Here is a 19,567-nt window from a genome sequence, read left to right as displayed (position 1 = left end):
AAAGAAAGAAAGAAAGAAAGAAAGAAAGAAAGAAAGAAAGAAAGAAATTTTAGCCAAAGATATTATATCCTGTGAAACCAAACTTCATAAGTGAAGGAGAAATAAAATCCTCAGACAAGCAAGCACTAAGGGAATTTATTACCAACAGACCACCATTATGAAAGGTCTTTAAGGGAGTGCAAGACATAGAAACATTAGTGATGTTGAGCTTTTTTTCATATGTATATTGGCCATTTGTATATCTTCTTTTGAGAATTGTCTATTTATGTCCTTAACCTACTTTTTAGTGTAATTGTTTGTTTTCTGTTTGCCAATTTGCTTGAGTTCATTATAGATTCTAGATATTAGTCCTTTGTCAGATACACAGATTGTAAAGATTTTCTCCCATTCTGTGGGTTGTTTACTTTGCTGACTGTTCCTTTCGCTGTGCAAAAGCTCTTTAGTTTAATTAAGTCCCAGCTAAATGAAAAAAATATACACACACAATGGGAAACTACTCAGCCATAAAAAGGAAAGAATTAATGGCATTCACAGCAACCAGGATGGAATTGGAGATTATTGTTCTAGTGAAGTAACTCATGAATGGAAAATCAAACATCGTATGTTCTCACTCATAAGTGGGAGCTAGGCTATGAGGATGTAAAAGCCTAAGAATGACAAAATGGACTTTGGGAACTGATATGGTTTGGCTCTGTGTCCCCACCCAAATCTCATCTTGTAGCTCCCGTAATTCCCACATATTGTGGGAGTACCCAGTGGGAGATGATTAAATCATGAGAGCAGGTCTTTTCCATGATGTTTTCATGATAGTGAATGGGTCTCGTGAGATCTAATGGTTTTAAAAATGGGAGTTCCTCTGCACAAGCTCTCTCTTTCAAAAAATTCAAAATCATAACAAGCATATACTCAGACCATAGTGCAATAAAAATGGAAATCAATACCAAGAAGATCTCTCAAAACTACACAAAACCATGAAACTTAAACAACTTGCTTCTGAATAACTCTTGAATGAACAATAAAATTAAGGTAGAATCAAAAACATACATACATAATTAATGAAAATAGAGATGCAACCTGCCAAAACCTTTGGGATGCAGCTAAAGCAGTGCTAAGAGGAAAATTTATAGTACTAAAATGCCTTCACATCAAGGTGTGATGATGACCTAACATCACAAGTAGAGGAATTAGAAGAAAATGAATAATTCAACACCAAAGCTAGTAGAGGAAAATAAATAGCTAAAATCAGAGATGAACTGAATGAAATTGAGACACAGAAATCCATACAAAAGATCGATGAAATTAAGAGTTGGTTTGTCAAAAGAATAAGCAACATTGATAGCTGATTAGCTAGACTAACAAATAAAAAGAAGATCCAAATAAGAACAATCAGAAATAACTAAGATGGCATCACAACTGATCTCACAGAAATTAAAAGATCCCCAGAGACTATTATGAACACCTCTATGCACACATTTTAGAAAATCTAGAGGAAATGGCTGAATTCCTCAACATGGACACAAAAATCCTCAACAAAGTGCTAGGGAACTGGATCCAACAAAACATCAAAAAGTCAACCCACCACAATCAAGTAGGCTTTAACTCTGGGATGCAAAGTTGATTCCACATAAATCAATATGACTCACCATATTAAAAAAAATTAAAAACAAAAACCCTATGATCATCTCAGTACATACAGAAAAAGCCTTTGATAAAAATCCAACATCTCCTTCATGTTTGAAGAATAATTTTACTGGATATATTTTTCTATGATAAAACTTCTTTTTTTTTCAGCACTTTAAATATGTCATGTCACTCTGTCTTGGCTTGTAAGATTTCCACTGAGAAGTCTGCTGCCAGACATACTAGAGTTCCTTTCTATGTTATTTGTTTCTTTTCTGCTACAGATTTTATTATCCTTTCTTTATCCTTGATCTTTGGGAGTTTGCTTATTAAATGTCTTGAGGTAGTCTTATTTGGGATGATTCTGCTTATATAACCTTCTTATACTTGAATACTGAGCCGTCTATAACAAACCCACAGCCAACATCATACTGAATGAACAAAAGCTGGGATCATTCCCCTGGAGAACTGGGAAGCCTAGAAGAAATTGATAAATTCCTAGACACATACCACCTACCAAGATTGAATCATGAGGAATTCTAAAACCCAAATAGACCAATAACAAGTAATGAAATCAAAGTCATAATAAAAAGTCTCCCAATAAGGAAAAGCCAGAACTCAATAGCTTCACTGCTGAATTTTAATAAACATTTAAATAAGAACTAATACCACTCCTACTCAAGTTTTTTCAAAAAGTGGAGGAAAAGGGAATACTTCAAAACTCATTCTATGAGGCCAGTATTACCCTGATACCAAAACATGATAATGACACATCAGAAAAAGAAACTACAGGCCAATATCCCTGATGAGCATTTATGTAAAAATCCTCATCAAAATACTAGCAAACTGAATTCAAGAACTCATTATAAAGATCATCTATCATGGCCAAGAGGGATTTATCCCAGGGATGCAAGGATAGTTCAACATATGCAAATCAATCAACGTGATACATCATATCAACAGAATGAAGGACAAAAACCACATGATCATTTCAATTAATGTTGACAGAGCATTTGATAAAATTTAATATCCCTTCATAATAAAAATCCCTCAAAAACTGGGAATAGAAGGAACATACCTCAACATAATAAAAGCCATATACAATATGCCTACAGCTAGTATTATACTGAATGAAAAAAAAAACTTTCCTCTAACATTTGGAACAAGAGAAGGATGCTCATTTTCACCACTATCATTGAATGCAGTACTGGAAGTCCTGGCTAGGGCAATCAGACAAGAGAAAGAAATAAAGGGTACCCAAATTGGAAAAGGAGACATCAAATTATCTTTGTTTGCAGATGAGATGATCTCATATTTAGAAAATCCTAAAGATTCCACCAGAAAAAAGAAAAACTTAAAATTGTTAAACAAATTCAGTAAAGTTGAAGGATACAAAATCAACACACAAAAATCAGTACCATTTTTATGTGCCAACAGTGAATCATCTGAATATGAAATGAATAAAGTAATTTAATTCACAATAGCGAAAAATAAGATAAAAATACCTAGGAATAAACTTATCCAAAGAAGTGAAAAATCTGTATAATAAAAACTATAAGACACTGATGAAAGAAATTGAAGCGGACACAAAAAAATGGAACCACATCTCATATTCATGGGTTGGAAGAATCAATATTGTTCAAATGTCCATACTACCCAAAACAATATGCATATTTGATGCAATTCCTATCAACATACTAATGGCATTCTTCACAGGAATAGGAAAAATAATCTTAAAATTTGTATGGAACCGCAAAAGACCCAGTATAGCCAAAGCCATCCTCAGCAAAAAGAACAAAACTGGAGGAATCACATTCCCTGACTTCAAATTATGCTACAGAATTATGGTAACCAAAACCACATGATACTTGCATAAAAACAGGCACACTGACAAATGGAACAGACTAGAGAAACCAGAAATAAATCCATATAGTTATAGTGAACTTATTTTTAACAAGGATGCCAAGGACCTTAGGGAAATGACGGCCTCTTCAATAAATGGTGCTGGAAAAACTGGATAGCCATACACAGAAGAATGAAACTAGAACCTTATATCTCACCATATATGAAAATAAAATCAAAATAGATTAAATACTTAAATCTAAGACCTTAAACTATGAAACTACTAAAAGAAACATTAGGGAAACTCTCAAGGACATTGGTCAAAGCAAAGATTTCTTGAGTTATACCCCATAAGCACAGGAAATCAAAGCAAAAATGGACAAATGGGACCACATCAAGTTAAAAAGCTTCTGTAAAGCAAAGGAAACAATCAACAACAACCCACAGAATGGAAAAACGTATTTGCAAATTGTCCATCTGACAAGGGATTAATTACCAGAATATATAAGGAGCTCAAGCAACTCCATAGGAAAAAATATCTAATAATCTTATTTTAAAATTTGATTTCTCAAAAGAAGACATACAAATGGCAACAGGTATTTTCAAAAAGTGCTCAACATCATTGAGCATCTGAGAAATGCAAATCACAACTACGATGAGATATCAGCTCCCTCCAGTTAAAATGGCTTTGATCCAAAAGACAGGCAATAACAAATATTAGTGAGGATATGGAGAAAAGGAAACCCTCACATACTGTTGGTGGGAATGTAACCTAGTAGTACGGTCACTGGAGAACAGTATAGAGGTTCCTCAAAAATCTAAAATAAGAACTATCATATGATTTAGCAATCCCACTGCTAGGTATATACCCAAAAGAAAGGAAATAAGTATAACAAAGATATCTGCATCCCCATGTCTATTGCAGCACTATTCACAATAGCCAAGATTTGGAAGGAACCTAAGTAGCCATCAACAAACAAATGGTTAAGGAAATTTGTGGTACATATACATAATAGAGTACTATTCAGTCATTAAAAAGAATGAGATCTTGTTATTTGTAACAACAGGGATGGAACTGAAAGTCTTCATATTAAGTGAAATAAGCCAGGCATTGAAAGACAAACTTTGCATGTTCTCATTTATACATGAGAGCTAAAAATTAAAACAGTTGAACTCATGGAGATAGACAGTAGAATTATAGCTAGCAGAGATTGGGAAGGATAGTAGATGGGGAGGAAGTGGGGATGGTTAATGGGCACAAACAATATAGTTAGATAGAATGAATAAGGTCTAATATTTAAGAGCACAACAGGGTCACTACAGTCAACAGTAATCTATTCTACGTTTTAAAATAACTAATAGAGTGTAATTGGGATATTTATAACATGAAGAAATGATAAATGCTTGAGGTGATGGATACCACATTTACCTTGATGTGATTATTACACATTGTTGGCCTATATCAAAATATCTCAGGTACCCCATAAATACATATATACCTACTGTATATCCATAAAAAAATTTAAAACTTTAAGAAAACTAAGACATGAATCAACTCATTTAATCTTTTAAAAATCCTCTGAGACTAATAATATTATTCCCATTTAACAGATATGGTTAAGTGACTTGATCCAGACCACACAGTTAGTCAATAGCAGGTCCTGGGGCTAAATGATCTGTGGTAGAAAACTTGTGAGACTCCCAACTATCATAAAATCCAACAAATATAAACAATTTCAAGAAATATAATTTTAAAATAAAACCATATGAAACAAACAAAAAACAAACAAAAATATAGCCTGTCTGTGAGTGAAGCAATACTAGGAAAAGGAACTCTCATGGTCATATCAAGAATATATTTTTTTTCTGATTTGTCTCAAACTGTGACTAAGGCAATGTTGTATCTAGATATTTCAGTGTTATGAGTTAATAAATTCCCATTTTTCCCTAATTACTTTGAGTTTGGCTTCTATCAAAATCAACAAAAATATCTCTGGCTAATAGATTTATCAATTTACAGAATGATTTATTTTCAAATATTTGTGGAAATCTGGGAAAAGGGCTTGCCTGGTGAGACTGTTCCCCACAAAAGCAGATGAGGTAGGAGCCTGAATTAATTTCCCAGTTTGATTGAGGACTTGTAGAGGACCGTGCAGTATCAAGCATGAGGCCAGAAGATGATATAAGGCTAAGTCATAGATATTAAAGTCCCTAAGACCTATAGTAAATAGTCTTAGTCTGTTTTTGTGTTGCTATAAAGAAATATCTGAGGCTGATATTTCATAACTTATAAGGAAAAAAGGTTTATTTAGCTCATAGTTCAGCAGGGCTATACAAGAAGCATGACACCAGCATTTGCTTCTTGTGAGGACATCAGAAAGCTTCAAATTACGATGGAAGGGGAATAGGAGTCAGCATGTCACATGACGATAGCAGGAGCAAGAGGAGAGGGGTGTCATGCTCTTAAAGAATCAGCTCTCGTGTCAGCTAATAGAGCAAGAACTCACTTATTACCACTGGGACGGCACCAGCCCACTCACGAGGGATCCACCTCCATGACCCAAACACATCCCACCAGACCCCACCTCCAACACTGAGGATAAATTTCAACATGAGATTTGGAGGGGACACATATCCAAGCTATATCAACATTGAGCTCATAAAACATTGAATTGGAGTTTTCTGAAAAACTGTGGAGAATTTGGCTTCATCTTTAAATTTGATGTTTAAAAGAAAAAGTGCAGAAGTATAAACTCAAGTGCAAAAAAGCAAAGAGAGAAAGATTAATAATTCACAGGAATTCACAGAAATCAGGAGAAGATTCTCACAAGCTGTAAACTGGTGGTTCAGGACATGTTGAACCAGATCTTCAAATGGTAGGGGGCTCTAGGTAACAGCAATATTACAGGATTTTGTGAGACACATTTATCATTTATGATTACCTAGTCTGGACCCCAAAGGTCCTCATTTAATGATCGATTAAGATCCAACCTTGCTGTTTCCAACTTTTCAGTAGACATCAATATTCCAGAGATTAGCTTCCTGTTTCTGATAGGGAGCTGGGTACAAAGGTCAGGCTTGGGTTGCAAGAAAAAGTTAAAAGATGGATGGAAAAAAGAAGAAAGTTCTCACCAATCTCTACACCCTCTCAAACACCTTTTCAAGACACCCCCTCTGAAATCTATCCCCCACTTTACTGAATGTTCATTGTTTCCTTAAAGGAGAAACAAACCCAAAATCGAAAAACTTCACTCAGTTTTAGATAGAATTTATTTAGCAATTATTCTGTAACCATGAGGAAAAAGCAACCAATAAATGTTGGTCAAGTGGAAATATAGGAAAAGCCATAGTATTTGATGACATGCTTGAGTAACTTAACTTATACACATTGTATTTCTTCTGTGTAACAAAAAGACACCCCCATACTTTAAGCAACTCTTGACCAGGATTTTTGTCTCTTGCAATCAAACAAAATCCTGAATAGTACATATATAAAAGATGCAAAAGTGGACAGTGAAACAAAAACTTTTTAAATTTAGAAAATCTTCATGAAGAAAAAAAAAACTGTATGTGAATGCTGTGATTTAGGTACCTCTAAGAAAATAACTGTCATGTATCATAATAAAGCTGCCAAGAGAAGTTAAAGGTGAAACAAATACTAAATAAAGTTAACAAAGATCTCATTCAGTGAAATGCTGTTTGTACAAAGAGTACTTGACCTTCAAAAGCCAGAATCTGCAAAGTTTTTTAAGAGTTTGTAAACCACTGAGATAAATCCCCATTCAAAAGAAACAGTCCTTATATTGGAAGATCTCATTCACAAAAGAAAACAGAAATATCACTTCAGTGCAACCTCTAAGAATGAAAAAGACACAAAATATGTCTTTGGATGGGCTAGAGATTAGAGTAGAAATGTTTTTAAACGGCAAGAAGAAAATGATACAAAATATTCACGCTAAATATCTGACACTGAAATCCCCATACAATAAGAAAAAAAAAAAAAAGAAAAAGCTTTAATAGGGCCTACAGATTTCAAACTCACATGAAAATTGTTCAGATTTCTCCTTTATTTAAAAAACAATCTGAAGAAGCTCTCAGATAAGGGTGCAAAAAAGTGTATTATGTAACAAATAAATAAATTTTTAGAGTGTGTCAGCCAAAATCTTTAGCAAAGCACTACTAAGCAGTAGCACTACTAATTCCAGGTGAGACAGATACTTGCTCTCAATAGACCTCAGGCTACTCTACTGCAAAGGAGGAAAAGGAATTTGAACTAGATAATAGCTAAGACTCACTACAATCCTAAAACTCTTAAATAATACATTGCCTTATTACATAAATAATATGCATTCATTAGAGAACAAAGTATAAACACAGATTAGCAGAAGCAACATGTGATTCTTGCCAAAACCAAGGTTATCTTCTTTGACAATTTATTTTCAAAACAATGAAACAGAGATTTCAGAATATTGAGAGAGCTCAGTCAGATTTGTTTGTCTATTTTGTACCCAAGGTCACGACTTGGGTCATGACCTAAGGACAGGTCAGATGTTTGGGTCAGATATTACCTAAACTGCCTCTCAACCATCTGCTAGTGAGACTTTCTCTTTCAAACATGCAAGTCATCTAGACCTTTTCCAGGATAAATATTAGGACAAAAAGGGGGATTTTATAGTCAAACTTTGTGGGTACAATCTGGAAATTTCTTCAAGAGAATAATATTCCCATCTAATTGTACCTTCTTTTTCTTGACTTCATTGAAGCACTGAAGAACAATTTTTTTGTTCCCTAATAAAATCATTAAAAGAACTATAAACCAAAACTCTAGAAGATAGGACTGTAATACATATCTTTTAGACCCTCTATCTTCTCTTAAACTGTTATGGTACTGAGCCTATTAGGAAAGCTAATGTTCATTCATTGGTCCCATTTTTCTCCCAGGAGAAGAAAGATTGTCACATGTTCTATGTTAAAAACCTTGCCAGTCGATAACCAGGATGGTATGAGGATCTTCTGAGATAGTTGCATTTCAACTGGCTTTTTGTCACTTAATATATCAGAAGCATCTTTCCATTCATTAAATGTACCCCTGTATTATTATTATTATTTATTTATTTATTTATTTTTGAGACAGAGTCTCACTCTGTCGCCCAGGCTGGAGTGCAATGGCATGATCTCGGCTCACTGTAAGCTCCGCCTCCCGGGTTCACGCTATTCTCTTGCCCCAGCCTCCCAAGTAGCTGAGATTACAGGCACACGCTGCCACGCTTGGCCAATTTTTTGTATTTTTTAGTAGAGACAGGGTTTCACCGTGTTAGCCAGGATGGTCTTGATCCCCTGACCTTGTGATCTGCCCGCGTTGGCCTCCCAAAGTGCTGAGGATTACAGGCATGAGCCACCATACCCAGCTTCATTATCTTTTTTAAGAATTAACTTTCTTGCTATTTTTAATTACAAATGTAATACCTCCTTCATTGTTTCATCTTGAACAATTTACTTAAAATAAAAGCTTCAATTTCCTCATCAGTAAATTGAGAATAATATAATCCTATCTTTTGTTGTGAAAATTAAAGAGAAAATTAATATGTGTCATTTATCACAGTGCTGGAAACATAGTATATTATAAGCATAAGGTTTTTCTAAAAATTCAAACGGTATAGTAAATTATTAGTAAATTTTACTTTTACTAATAAATTTTAAAAGTAAATTTTACTTTTACTTTAGAAAAAGTACATTTTACTTTTACTTTAGAAAAAGTAAAAAGAGCCTGTAATCCTACCACCCATAGTAACTTATTTTGGCATTTTCTTTTAGTCTTTATAGAACTTTCTCTAGACATATATATACATATATGTAAGTGCTCACAGACACAAACTCATGCTTTTTTTTTTATTTTTGTCATTGTTTAGCAGAGTGTTATGTAAATATTTGTGTAATGTTGAGCATTGAGGATTTAATTAGTATAAATGTGACTTTATGAAAAGTCTCTATTGTATTCAGCCCCAACCAATGGAGCATTTATTTCATATAATGTTTGACACATTAAAAACTCAGTATGAAAAGTAATCTGAATATTTTTCACAGTTCATTAGAATATGATTTAACTTATAATTTGAAAAATGTATGTGTGGGCTTATATCAATTAAAATTATTTGCCTACAAGTAACAGAAAATGTAATTCAAATTGAATTTAACAATGGAAACATTTATATTGCCCTATAACTAGAAATTCAGAAATAGGGTGTTCATCAAGGTTGGCTTGATCTAGTATTTTGGGCTCAATTTCTTTTGATCTTGATATCTATCAGATTTTAGATTCATCTCCATGCTATTAACAAGATACAGAGCTTCCTTGTATCACATTTACACATGAGAATGGCACAAGGTAAAGTTATGATTTACTTCCGGAAGTTATCTGGAAATTCAGCCATAATAGGTTAACAGGTATCAGGTTTACCTACCTGCAGTAAATAGCAACAAAGCAGAGCAAATATATGAGGTGGATGTTTTCAAGCATTAGACAAAAGAAAGCATGGGACAGTGATCTTTGGGAGAAGAAAAACACATAACACAAGTTCTACTTTTACTCCTGTTTTTGTTCTATTCACACTTTCAAACTGCCTCAGATAGAGGTATAACCTGAATCAGTCTTGCTGAATGTATAATATTAATATTAGAGTTAAGGATTGCTGAAACAGTAAGAATTGGCTAAACAGGGTGCCAGAGAGGAAGAGATTATGCAAAGAAGGAAACACATAAATATATTATAAGTTATCTTGAGTCTTTGGTCAGATCCTTAGTTGTGTATGCACAGGGTGGAATTCTGCAAGGCCTGATGGGGTTCAACTACTGGAAGTCTTTAAGCTGAATAAAGATTCTAGAGATCATACAATGCTGGGATTCTGACCACTCATAGACTTCATGTAGCTTTCTAAGCATTCGATATCTTTTAAACCTATTTTTTATGTGACATCAGAAAAGCCATAACTTAGGAATAGGCATATCTTAGTCACAATGCAGGGCCTCTGCAGACCCACACAAACAAAGCTGAAAACAATCACTCAAAAGAATCACCAAATCTATAAATCAACTTTCTGCCAAAATAAAAATTGACACTTTGTAAAGAAAAACAACATAATTTAGACTCTCAACATGATTTTTATAACGTGTAGCATACAGTAAAAAATTACTAGATGTAATTTGGCTCATAACCAGGAGAAAAAAGAAATCAATAGAAATAGTCCTAGATATAATAAACATGTTAAAATTAACAGGAGAAAAATTAAATTGATGATACTTTCACAACGTCATAAGAATTTTTGAGTGCTAGCCACTTTGTCTATTCTCAAGTAGACAAATGTAAAATATCCCAAATACTCTCCCAATTTCCCAAATATAAAATAAAATGTTATAATTTGATGTTTTCATTGTCAGTCACCCCAGGTACAAAGGGGGAGACAGTTACCCTTAGAAAGGAAGAAACAGTAACTAGATCATATTAATAAAGCCTGACTGTGGGTCAACTTCATTTTGCCTGCCTTATGCTGATATGGTGATGTTGGAAGACAGAAGATAGATAGGTGTTTGTGGGCATTATAATTTGAAACAGAGCCTGAGAGAATGTGATTAAATGGCTTTTTATTGGATACATTCTTTGGAAGATACAACCTCCGGAGATTGAACCAGGAAGAAATAAAACTCCTGAACAGACCAATAATGAGTAGCAAGACTGAATCAGTATTTTAAAATCGCCTATCAAAAGAAAAGCCCAGAACCAGATGAGTTCACAGCCAAATTCTACTAAACCTATAAAAAAGAACTTACGCCAATCCTTCTGAAAGTATTTCAAAAAATCCAGGAGAAAGAAATTCTCCCTAATTAACTATTTAAGGCCAATATCACCCTGATACCAAAACCAGACAAGGTCACAACAAAAAAAGAAAACTACAGACCAATATCACTGATGAACATAGATGCAAAAATCATCAAAAAATACTAACAAATCAATCCAATAAGACATCAAAAGGATAATACACCACCATCAGGTGGAATTTATCCCAGGGACATAAGGACTGTTCAACATTTGCAAATCAATGTGATATATCACATACAGGACAATAATCATATGATGATCTCATAGATGCAGGAAAAGCATTCAATAAAATTTAGCATCCCTTTATGATAAAAATCCTCAACAAACTAGGCATAGAAGGAACATACCTCAACATAATAAAGGCAACATGCAACAAACCCACAGATAACATATTTAACAGGAAAAAGTTGAAAGCATTCCCTCTAAGGACTAGAAATAAGGAAATGATGCCCAATTTCACCACTATTATTCAACATAGTACTTGAAGTCCTCGCCAGAGTAATCAGGCAAGGGAAAAAATAAAAGGCACCCAAAATGAAAAGAGGAAGTCAAACTATTCCTGTTTACTGATGGTATGATCTTATATCTAGGAAACCCTAAAGACTCCACCAAAAAACTTAGATTGATAAATGAATTCAGTAAATCTTCAGGATAAAAAAATCAACATGCAAAAATCAGTAGGATTCTATACACCAATAATGATGTAGCTGAGGAACAAGTCAAAAATGCAATCTTACAGTAGCTACAAATAAAAAATAAAATAACTACGAGTGTATTTAACCAGGAAGGTGAAAAATCTCTACAAGAACTACAAAACCCTGATGAAAGAAATCATAGCTTATACAAATAAATGGAAAAAACATCCCATGCTCATGGATTAGAAGAATCATTACTGTTAAAATGACTAAACTGCCCAAAGTAATCTACAGATGTAATGCAATCCCTATCAAATTACCAATGTCATTTCTCAGAGAATTAGAAAAAACAATTCTAAAATTTATATGGAACCAAAAAAGAACCTGAATAGCCAAAGCAATCATAAGTGAAAAGAACACAGCTGGAGGCATCACGCTACCTGACTTCAAATTATACGGCAAGGCTATGGTAACCAAAACAGTATGGTTACTATGGCCATGCTGGTAAAAATAAAATAAAATAAACCTTCAGATCTCAATGGAGCAGAATAAAGGACCCAGAAATAAAGCCACATTCATACAATCAACTGATCTTTTACAAAGTCAACAAAAATATGCATAGGGAAGGACACTCTATTCAATAAATGGTGTTGGCAAAATTGGGTAATCATACGCAGAAGAATGAAACTGGACCTACACCTTTCACCACACACAAAAATTAACTTAGGATAAAATTAAAGACTTAAACATAATACCTGAAACTATAAAAATCCCTCAAAGAAAATTTAGGAAAAATTCTTCTGAACAATGGCCATGCAAAGTCGTTATGACTAAGTCCTCAAAAGCAAATGCAACAAAAACAAAAATAGACAAATGAGACTTAAACTAAAAGGCTTCTGCACAGCAAAAGAAACAGTCAATAGAGTAAACAGAAAACCTACAGAATGAGAAAAAATATTTGCAAACTATGTATCTGACAAAGGGCTAATATCCAGGATCTACAGGCAACTCATACAAATCAATAAGAAAATAAAACAAATAACCCCATTTAAAAATTGGGCAAAGGAAATGAATATTTTTCAAAGAAGATATACAAATGGTGAACAAGCATATGAAAAAATCAACATCACTAATCATCAGGGAAATGCAAATTAAAACCACAATAAGATATTATCTTACACCAATCAGAATGGCTATTATTAAAAAGTCAAAAATAAACCAGGTATTGGTGAGGATGTGGAGAAAAGGGAATGCTTATACACTGTCAGTGGGATGTAAATTAGTACAACATTTATGGAAACAGTATGGAGAGTTCTCAAAGAGCTAAAATGAGAACTGCCATTCAATCCAGCGTTTCCACTATTGGGTATATGCCCAAAGGAAAAGAAGTCATTATATCAAAAAGATACCTGAGATGGGGCATGATGGCTCACGCCTGTAATCCCAACATTCTGGGAGGCCAAGGCAGGCAGATAACCTGAGGTCAGGAGTTCGAGACCAGCCTGACCAACATGGAGAAACCCCATCTCTACTAAAAATACAAAATTAGCCAGGCGTGGTGGCGCATGCCTGTGATCCCAGCTACAAGGGAGGCTGAGGCAGGAGAATCACTTGAACCTGGGAGGCGGAGGTTGTGATGAGCCAAAATTGTACCACTGCACTCCAGCCTGGGCAATAAGAGTGAAACTCTGTCACAAAAAAAAAAAAAAAAAAAATACCTGCACCCATATGTTTATCGCAACACTATTCACAATATCAAAGATATGGAATCAACAAGTGTCCATTAAAAGGGGACTGAATAAAGAAAATGTTTTTATATTTTAGAAAAAGAAAATGTTTTATTTATACACATACACACACACTATGAAATACTACTCAACCATAAAAAGAATGAAATTATGTCTTTTGCAGCAACACAGATTGAACTGAAGGCCATTGTGTTAAGTGAAATAACCTATATTGCATGTTCTTACTTACAAGTAGGAGCTAAACAATGGGTGCACATGGACATACAAAGTGGAATTATAGACACTGGAGACTACAAAATGTGGAAGGATGGGAGGGAGGTGAGGGCTTAAAAATTACCTATTGGGTACGATGTTCACTATTTGGTTGATGGGTACACTAAAAGCCCAGACTTCACCACTATGCAATATATGCATGTAAGAAATCTGCACTTGTATGCCTTAAATATATTATAAATAAATACACCAATAAAAAGAAAATAAATAGTCATGTATTTGATTGTAAAACTTATTTCCCAAATCAGCCAGGATTCATTCAGAAAAGCAAAATTCATTTTACCTGTTTCAAGCAATAGGATGCTACATCCGGTAACTTCGATGATTACAAAATCAGTGGAAGGACTGGTGGAATGAAGGTCAGAAAAAGCCAGCACTAACTCTCGGGGTCACCAGTGGCTTTCAGAAACTTCAATGGTTACAAGCATTGCAAGATATAGCTGGCAATGAACATAGGTGCTCTTGCTCCATGGTAGGTGATATTCAAGTAAATGCCCAGAGACCTCTACAAAAAGGCCTGTCTCAGATTGCTCCTCATGAATCTATCCACTGCTGCTGAAGCAGTCTTCAGTCTTTCAAATAACATACAGACACTTCTCAATGATAGAATCTAACCCAGAATTCTGCTGGCCAGGATTCTAAAAATTTTGTTTCCGGGCATACAATTTCCACTAAACAGGAAAGATTCTAGAAGAAAGAAAATGCCTCTGAGTTGCCTATAGGCCGTGAGAAATATCTTCCATCACCCCTGTTTATCAAGACTTACATGCATTGTGTTTGCAAAATACTTTCACACACTTTTTTTTTTTTTTTTTTTTTGAGACAGAGTCTCACTCCATCACCCAGGCTGGAGTGCAGTGGCGAGATCTCGGCTCACTGCAACCTCTCCACCTCCTGGGTTCAAGTCATTCTCATGCCTCAGCCTCCTGAGTAGCTGGAATTTCAGGCACACACCTCCACAGCCAGCTAATTTTTGTAGTTTTTGTAGAGACAGTGCTCCTCCCACCTCGGCCTCCCAAAGTGCTGGGATTATAGGCATGAGCCACCACGCCCGGCCTATTTTCTTACTTGAGTTTCACCATAATATTTTGTGCTCATATGGCTGATGTTGTTACCCTGAATTTACATTTGCCTTTACTTTATTCATTCTACAGTGTGCTGTTGGCCCAAAGACACTGAGTTGTATTCCAGCAGATGCATTCTAATCAAGGAAATTTTTTGACTCTAAGGTAGCAATTTAACTTCCACACCAAATGGTGTGATAGTGAAGGTCACTGATAGTAGTTCCTAAGTGAACTTACAAGTTTAGTTCTCTAAATTGTACTTTATTTATGTTATCTTCAAATATGAGAATTCTTAATATTTCTAACTTTATATTAACGAGGAATAATTGTGTAGACTTCTCTTACATATGTGAAAAGGACTTAAAAGTGATACAGTCAGACTTTCACTACCTACCAGTAATCACTTGCAAGATCAAGTTGGGCAGCACACAGAAATTTTTTGAACATTTAATCAACAAACCTAAACACATAAAGCAGCAATGGTAAATGGCACAGTTAATATTAAGATACAAACACACATAAAATAGTTCTTGTGTGGTATGGGGAATTGAGAAAACAAGAGAAATAATCAACGCAACCAACGAATCACAAACCATGGCGTCTCAAGGAGTTCTATTAAAAGTAATGGCAAAAACCACAATTACTTTTGCACCAACCTATATAAGACCTGTATATTCTGTCACTAACAGTTCCAACAATATAAATTTAAATTTGGCTGAGGTACCGGGCCTGGAGGAAAGGTCCACAGTCCTGGCTGGGGGTCTGTGTGGGCTCAGTCTCCCAGCCTGCCTCACTCCTTGGTTTGGGGCCAGGCCACCATTCCCCGGGCTCCTGGGTGACCCTTCTGCAGCTGGACGGGTGGTGACCCTGACTGTCCAGGGCTGGCCCCACGTGGCTGAGGTCCTGCCTTTGTGGAATGTTGGGGCCCCACCCTTATAAGCCTTGGGGTTGACTGCTCCATGTGCGTTTTTGTGTGAGCTTCGATTTAGGAATCCCCTCCTTTCACAGAAGGGGCCAGCCTGACCAATATGGTGAAACCCTGTCTCTATTAAAAATACAAAAATTAGCCAAGCGTGGTGGCACATGCCTGTAATCTCAGCTACTGGGGAGGCTAAGACAGGAGAATCGCTTGAACTCAGAAGGCAGAGGTTGCAGTGAGCCGACATCACGCCACTGCATTCCAACCTGGGCAACAGAGCGAGACTCCGTCTCAAAAAACAAAACAAAAAAAGAATGCCAATGGGGCCTCCTCTGAGGAAGACTCACCCTCACACCCTGTAGTTCTGCGGCCCTGGACAAGGAGCCTGGAAGAGCAGTATCTACCAGCCCCACCAGCCAGGAGCAGGTGCTGGTGCCACTGCAACAGGGGCTGGCCCAGGAGGACAGCCTCAACAAGCTGGCTTTGCAATACAGCTGCAAAGTCGCAGATATCAAGGTCAACAACTTCATGAGAGTTGTTGACCTTTCAGACTTATATGCCATTAAAATTCCAGTGAAAATCAACGGGATCCTAACAGAGACCCACAAATAACTAAAACCCCTTCTGAGCCCATTTTCAGAGACCGAAGTCACCATAGAACTGCCAAATCCAGACAGCAGCCACAGACACTGATGCCCAGGCCAGTCAACTGATGGGTTTCTTTAAGGAGATTGACCAGAATATTGAGCGTGCATTGCGGTCAGAAATCTTTTTATGGGAAAGTTACTGCATAGAGACTGTCCTATCAGCAATTGCTCCCAGCTCCTCCAAATATGCCAACAAATGGTGCAGACTGTGGAATTCAGTGATGGAATGTCTTTTTTATCATGCTTCTAGTTGGGATTGTTTTACCCATCTTTCATTTGGTCTATTTTAAAATACAGGCTAGTGGCGAGACCCCTAATAGCAGGAACACAACTCCTGTCCCCAGTGGTTCCGTGGCAATGAGTACAACGCCAGGGCAAATCCCCAGGTGAGTGATTCCAGAGACAACCACAACCTCTTCAGACAGCCAGTTCAGTCAGATCACCCAGCCAGGGAACTAAGCTTTGTTTTTAAAGAACCGGCCCAGCTTTTGCAATTGGCTCTTGAAGTGCGTCAGCTGTCACTGGCCACATCCTAGAGGTGCTACATTTTATGTCGTGGGAAGGATGGACACGTTTTAGAAGTCACCACAGTGTTCTCAATTACAGTGACCCTAAGGAATGGCCTCACCCAACCCAAGCCTCCAGGATCAAAAACACCAGCACCCTTAGCCTCTTCTATCCAGAGAGGATCAGCAGCAAGGCATTTACATGTGACAGATGGTTATTTCTTGTAGACATTTAGTGGACTGGCCATGTCTTCACAGCAGCACTGTGTGGGTCCCCAAGGTGGATATGCTTGGAGAGAAAGGAATGGCCTCGGCCAAGGGACCTGTAGTGTGGGAGCCCCTGTGATTGGTGTGGGTCGCCTGGTTGTTGCAGTTTCCCTACTCACTGGGGAGCAGGGACTGGCTCTGAGAAGGGTTGTTCTGTGTCTCCCTGGCAAAGGTGCTGTGGAATAGCCTTGGCATGTGATCCCTGTTTTAGAGAGTGACAAATTACAACTGCAACAAGCCCTACTTCATATTTGCCTCATCAGTTAGTCTTTTTGAGGCAATCCCACTTCTAGAATTGAAAAAGCCCCAAGTCCAAACTGTGCACTATTGAATAAAGGGCAGTTCTGCCCCTGTCCTTTTAGAGCTGTTTAGTCTGACACTCAGGCATGTCTCAAGCCGAGCATTCGCACACAGGGCCGTTTCCCAGTTCCGCAGAGGCTCCCTAGATTCTCCCAGGAGGCCTCCTTGGAAGGAGCACTTGCTGACCAGCATCTGCAGAGGAGGATAGGTGCCTGTTGCTGAGGCGCCAGCATGGATATCTATCTGAAGCTGCGCAGTCGCCAGGCCAGCGCTGCTGAGAGTAGCAGCTCCTGTACTATTTGGCACAGGGTGTTCCCTGCTGCTTCCTTAACTCAGTTCTCAGGAACTGTAGTGTCACAGCACGAGAGTGTGTCCCTAAAATAACACTCTATATACACTGTAGCTCGTAATGTTAAAGGACCAAATGCTTCATGGAGGGACTAGAGGTGACCCTTGCCATCGAAAGGCCATCAAAACATGGGGCCTGATACCTGAGGGAAGAGGCCTGCAGTTTACCTGGTCCTCCTCCCTGCAAAGGCAACAGCAGTGCTGTGGATGGGCTGGAGGAGGGAGCCTGCTGCTGCCTTGGAGTCAGTGGCCTGTAGCACAGAGGGATGGGGAGGGGTGGAGGTGGCTGGTGGCCCAGCCTCCTAGGGGTATGGACAGGAGGAAAAACCACTGCACAAATGCTGGGCTTAGGGATAGTTATGGCCTTTGACACACAGGCCTGGAGAGAATTTTAAAAGATCTCACCATGTACGAGGATGGGAGTGTGGCCAAGGAGTACTTGAGATTGGCTTCCAATTTCTCTCATCTCAGTTGTGTGAAAAAAGCAATTGGCCTAGGGCTCAATTAGCAAATTCAAATTATCTTCAATGATAAATGTTTTCTTAGACACCAGAGTGATCTTCAGGATAAAAAGAACTTCTGAACTTTTGCTACAGGAAATGTGTTAATCATACAAGTGCTTTTCCAGCCAAATATCTGTGCTCTCTGTGCCACTGAGGGCCACAGCTTCCTCTAACATCTGCCACCAGAACTTCGCCAGGCAGGGCCTGGAGTCCCATGGGGAAAATCACTTTCTCCAGGCAAAGAATGAATGTATCCTTTACTTTCCTCAAGTGGAATGAAATAATTTCTTCTATGAAAAAATAAAAAAAAAAATGTAATCTTTTAATAATTTATTTTCTTTTTATCAATATATCAATACATTTGAACCATACCTCTTCTAAACTTTCTAGCAGAAAATACTGATATATAGATATTTTTATGTGATTAGCAAATTAATGCCAGGACAATCAAAGAAAATTTTAATTTTAATAAAATAGGTAGCAGTACAAATAATAACACCACTGATACATTACTTCTGGGAGTAAGGTGCCAACTAATCAGACAATGTAAAAGTAAAAGTTGTCATAAAAACTTTACATTAAAAAGAGAAATAATTTTATCCTACTATCTATTGAACAAAAAACATTTTTGTGATCTAGACACGCAAATAAACATGACTTTAATCACATTTATTTCTCCTCCTTCTCCTTCACTTTATTCTGTCCCCTTCCTCTCCCATTCTTCCTCCTAATACCCTTCTCCATTTTATCCTCTTCTTTCCTTCAACTCCTCCTCATCCTTTCATTGTTCTTCTCAATCTCCCTTCCTCCTTCTCCTCCTCTCAGGTCCTGAGATTTCCTATTAACTAAAATTGGCGAGGTTGGGTGTAGTGGCTCACACCTGTAATCCCACCACTTTGGGGTGTGGAGGCAGGCAGATGCCTTCAACTTAGGAGTTCGAGACCTGCCTAGGCAACATGGCAAAACCCTGTCTCTACCAAAAAAAAAAATTAGCTGGGTGTGGTGGCACATCCCTGTAGTCC

General features: G+C 37.1%; 1 pseudogene; it reads left to right on the top strand.

The window, feature by feature from the left end:
* Positions 1-17,080, top strand: part of LOC111551941 — a 19,697-nt pseudogene extending 2,617 nt beyond the window's left edge.
* Positions 17,081-19,567: the final 2,487 nt, after the last annotated feature.

Source organism: Piliocolobus tephrosceles, chromosome 3, assembly GCF_002776525.5.
Source record: "Piliocolobus tephrosceles isolate RC106 chromosome 3, ASM277652v3, whole genome shotgun sequence".
Lineage (NCBI taxonomy): Eukaryota > Metazoa > Chordata > Mammalia > Primates > Cercopithecidae > Piliocolobus > Piliocolobus tephrosceles.
Note: the sequence above shows the minus strand (reverse complement) of the source record. Positions and strands in the feature narration are given on the sequence as shown.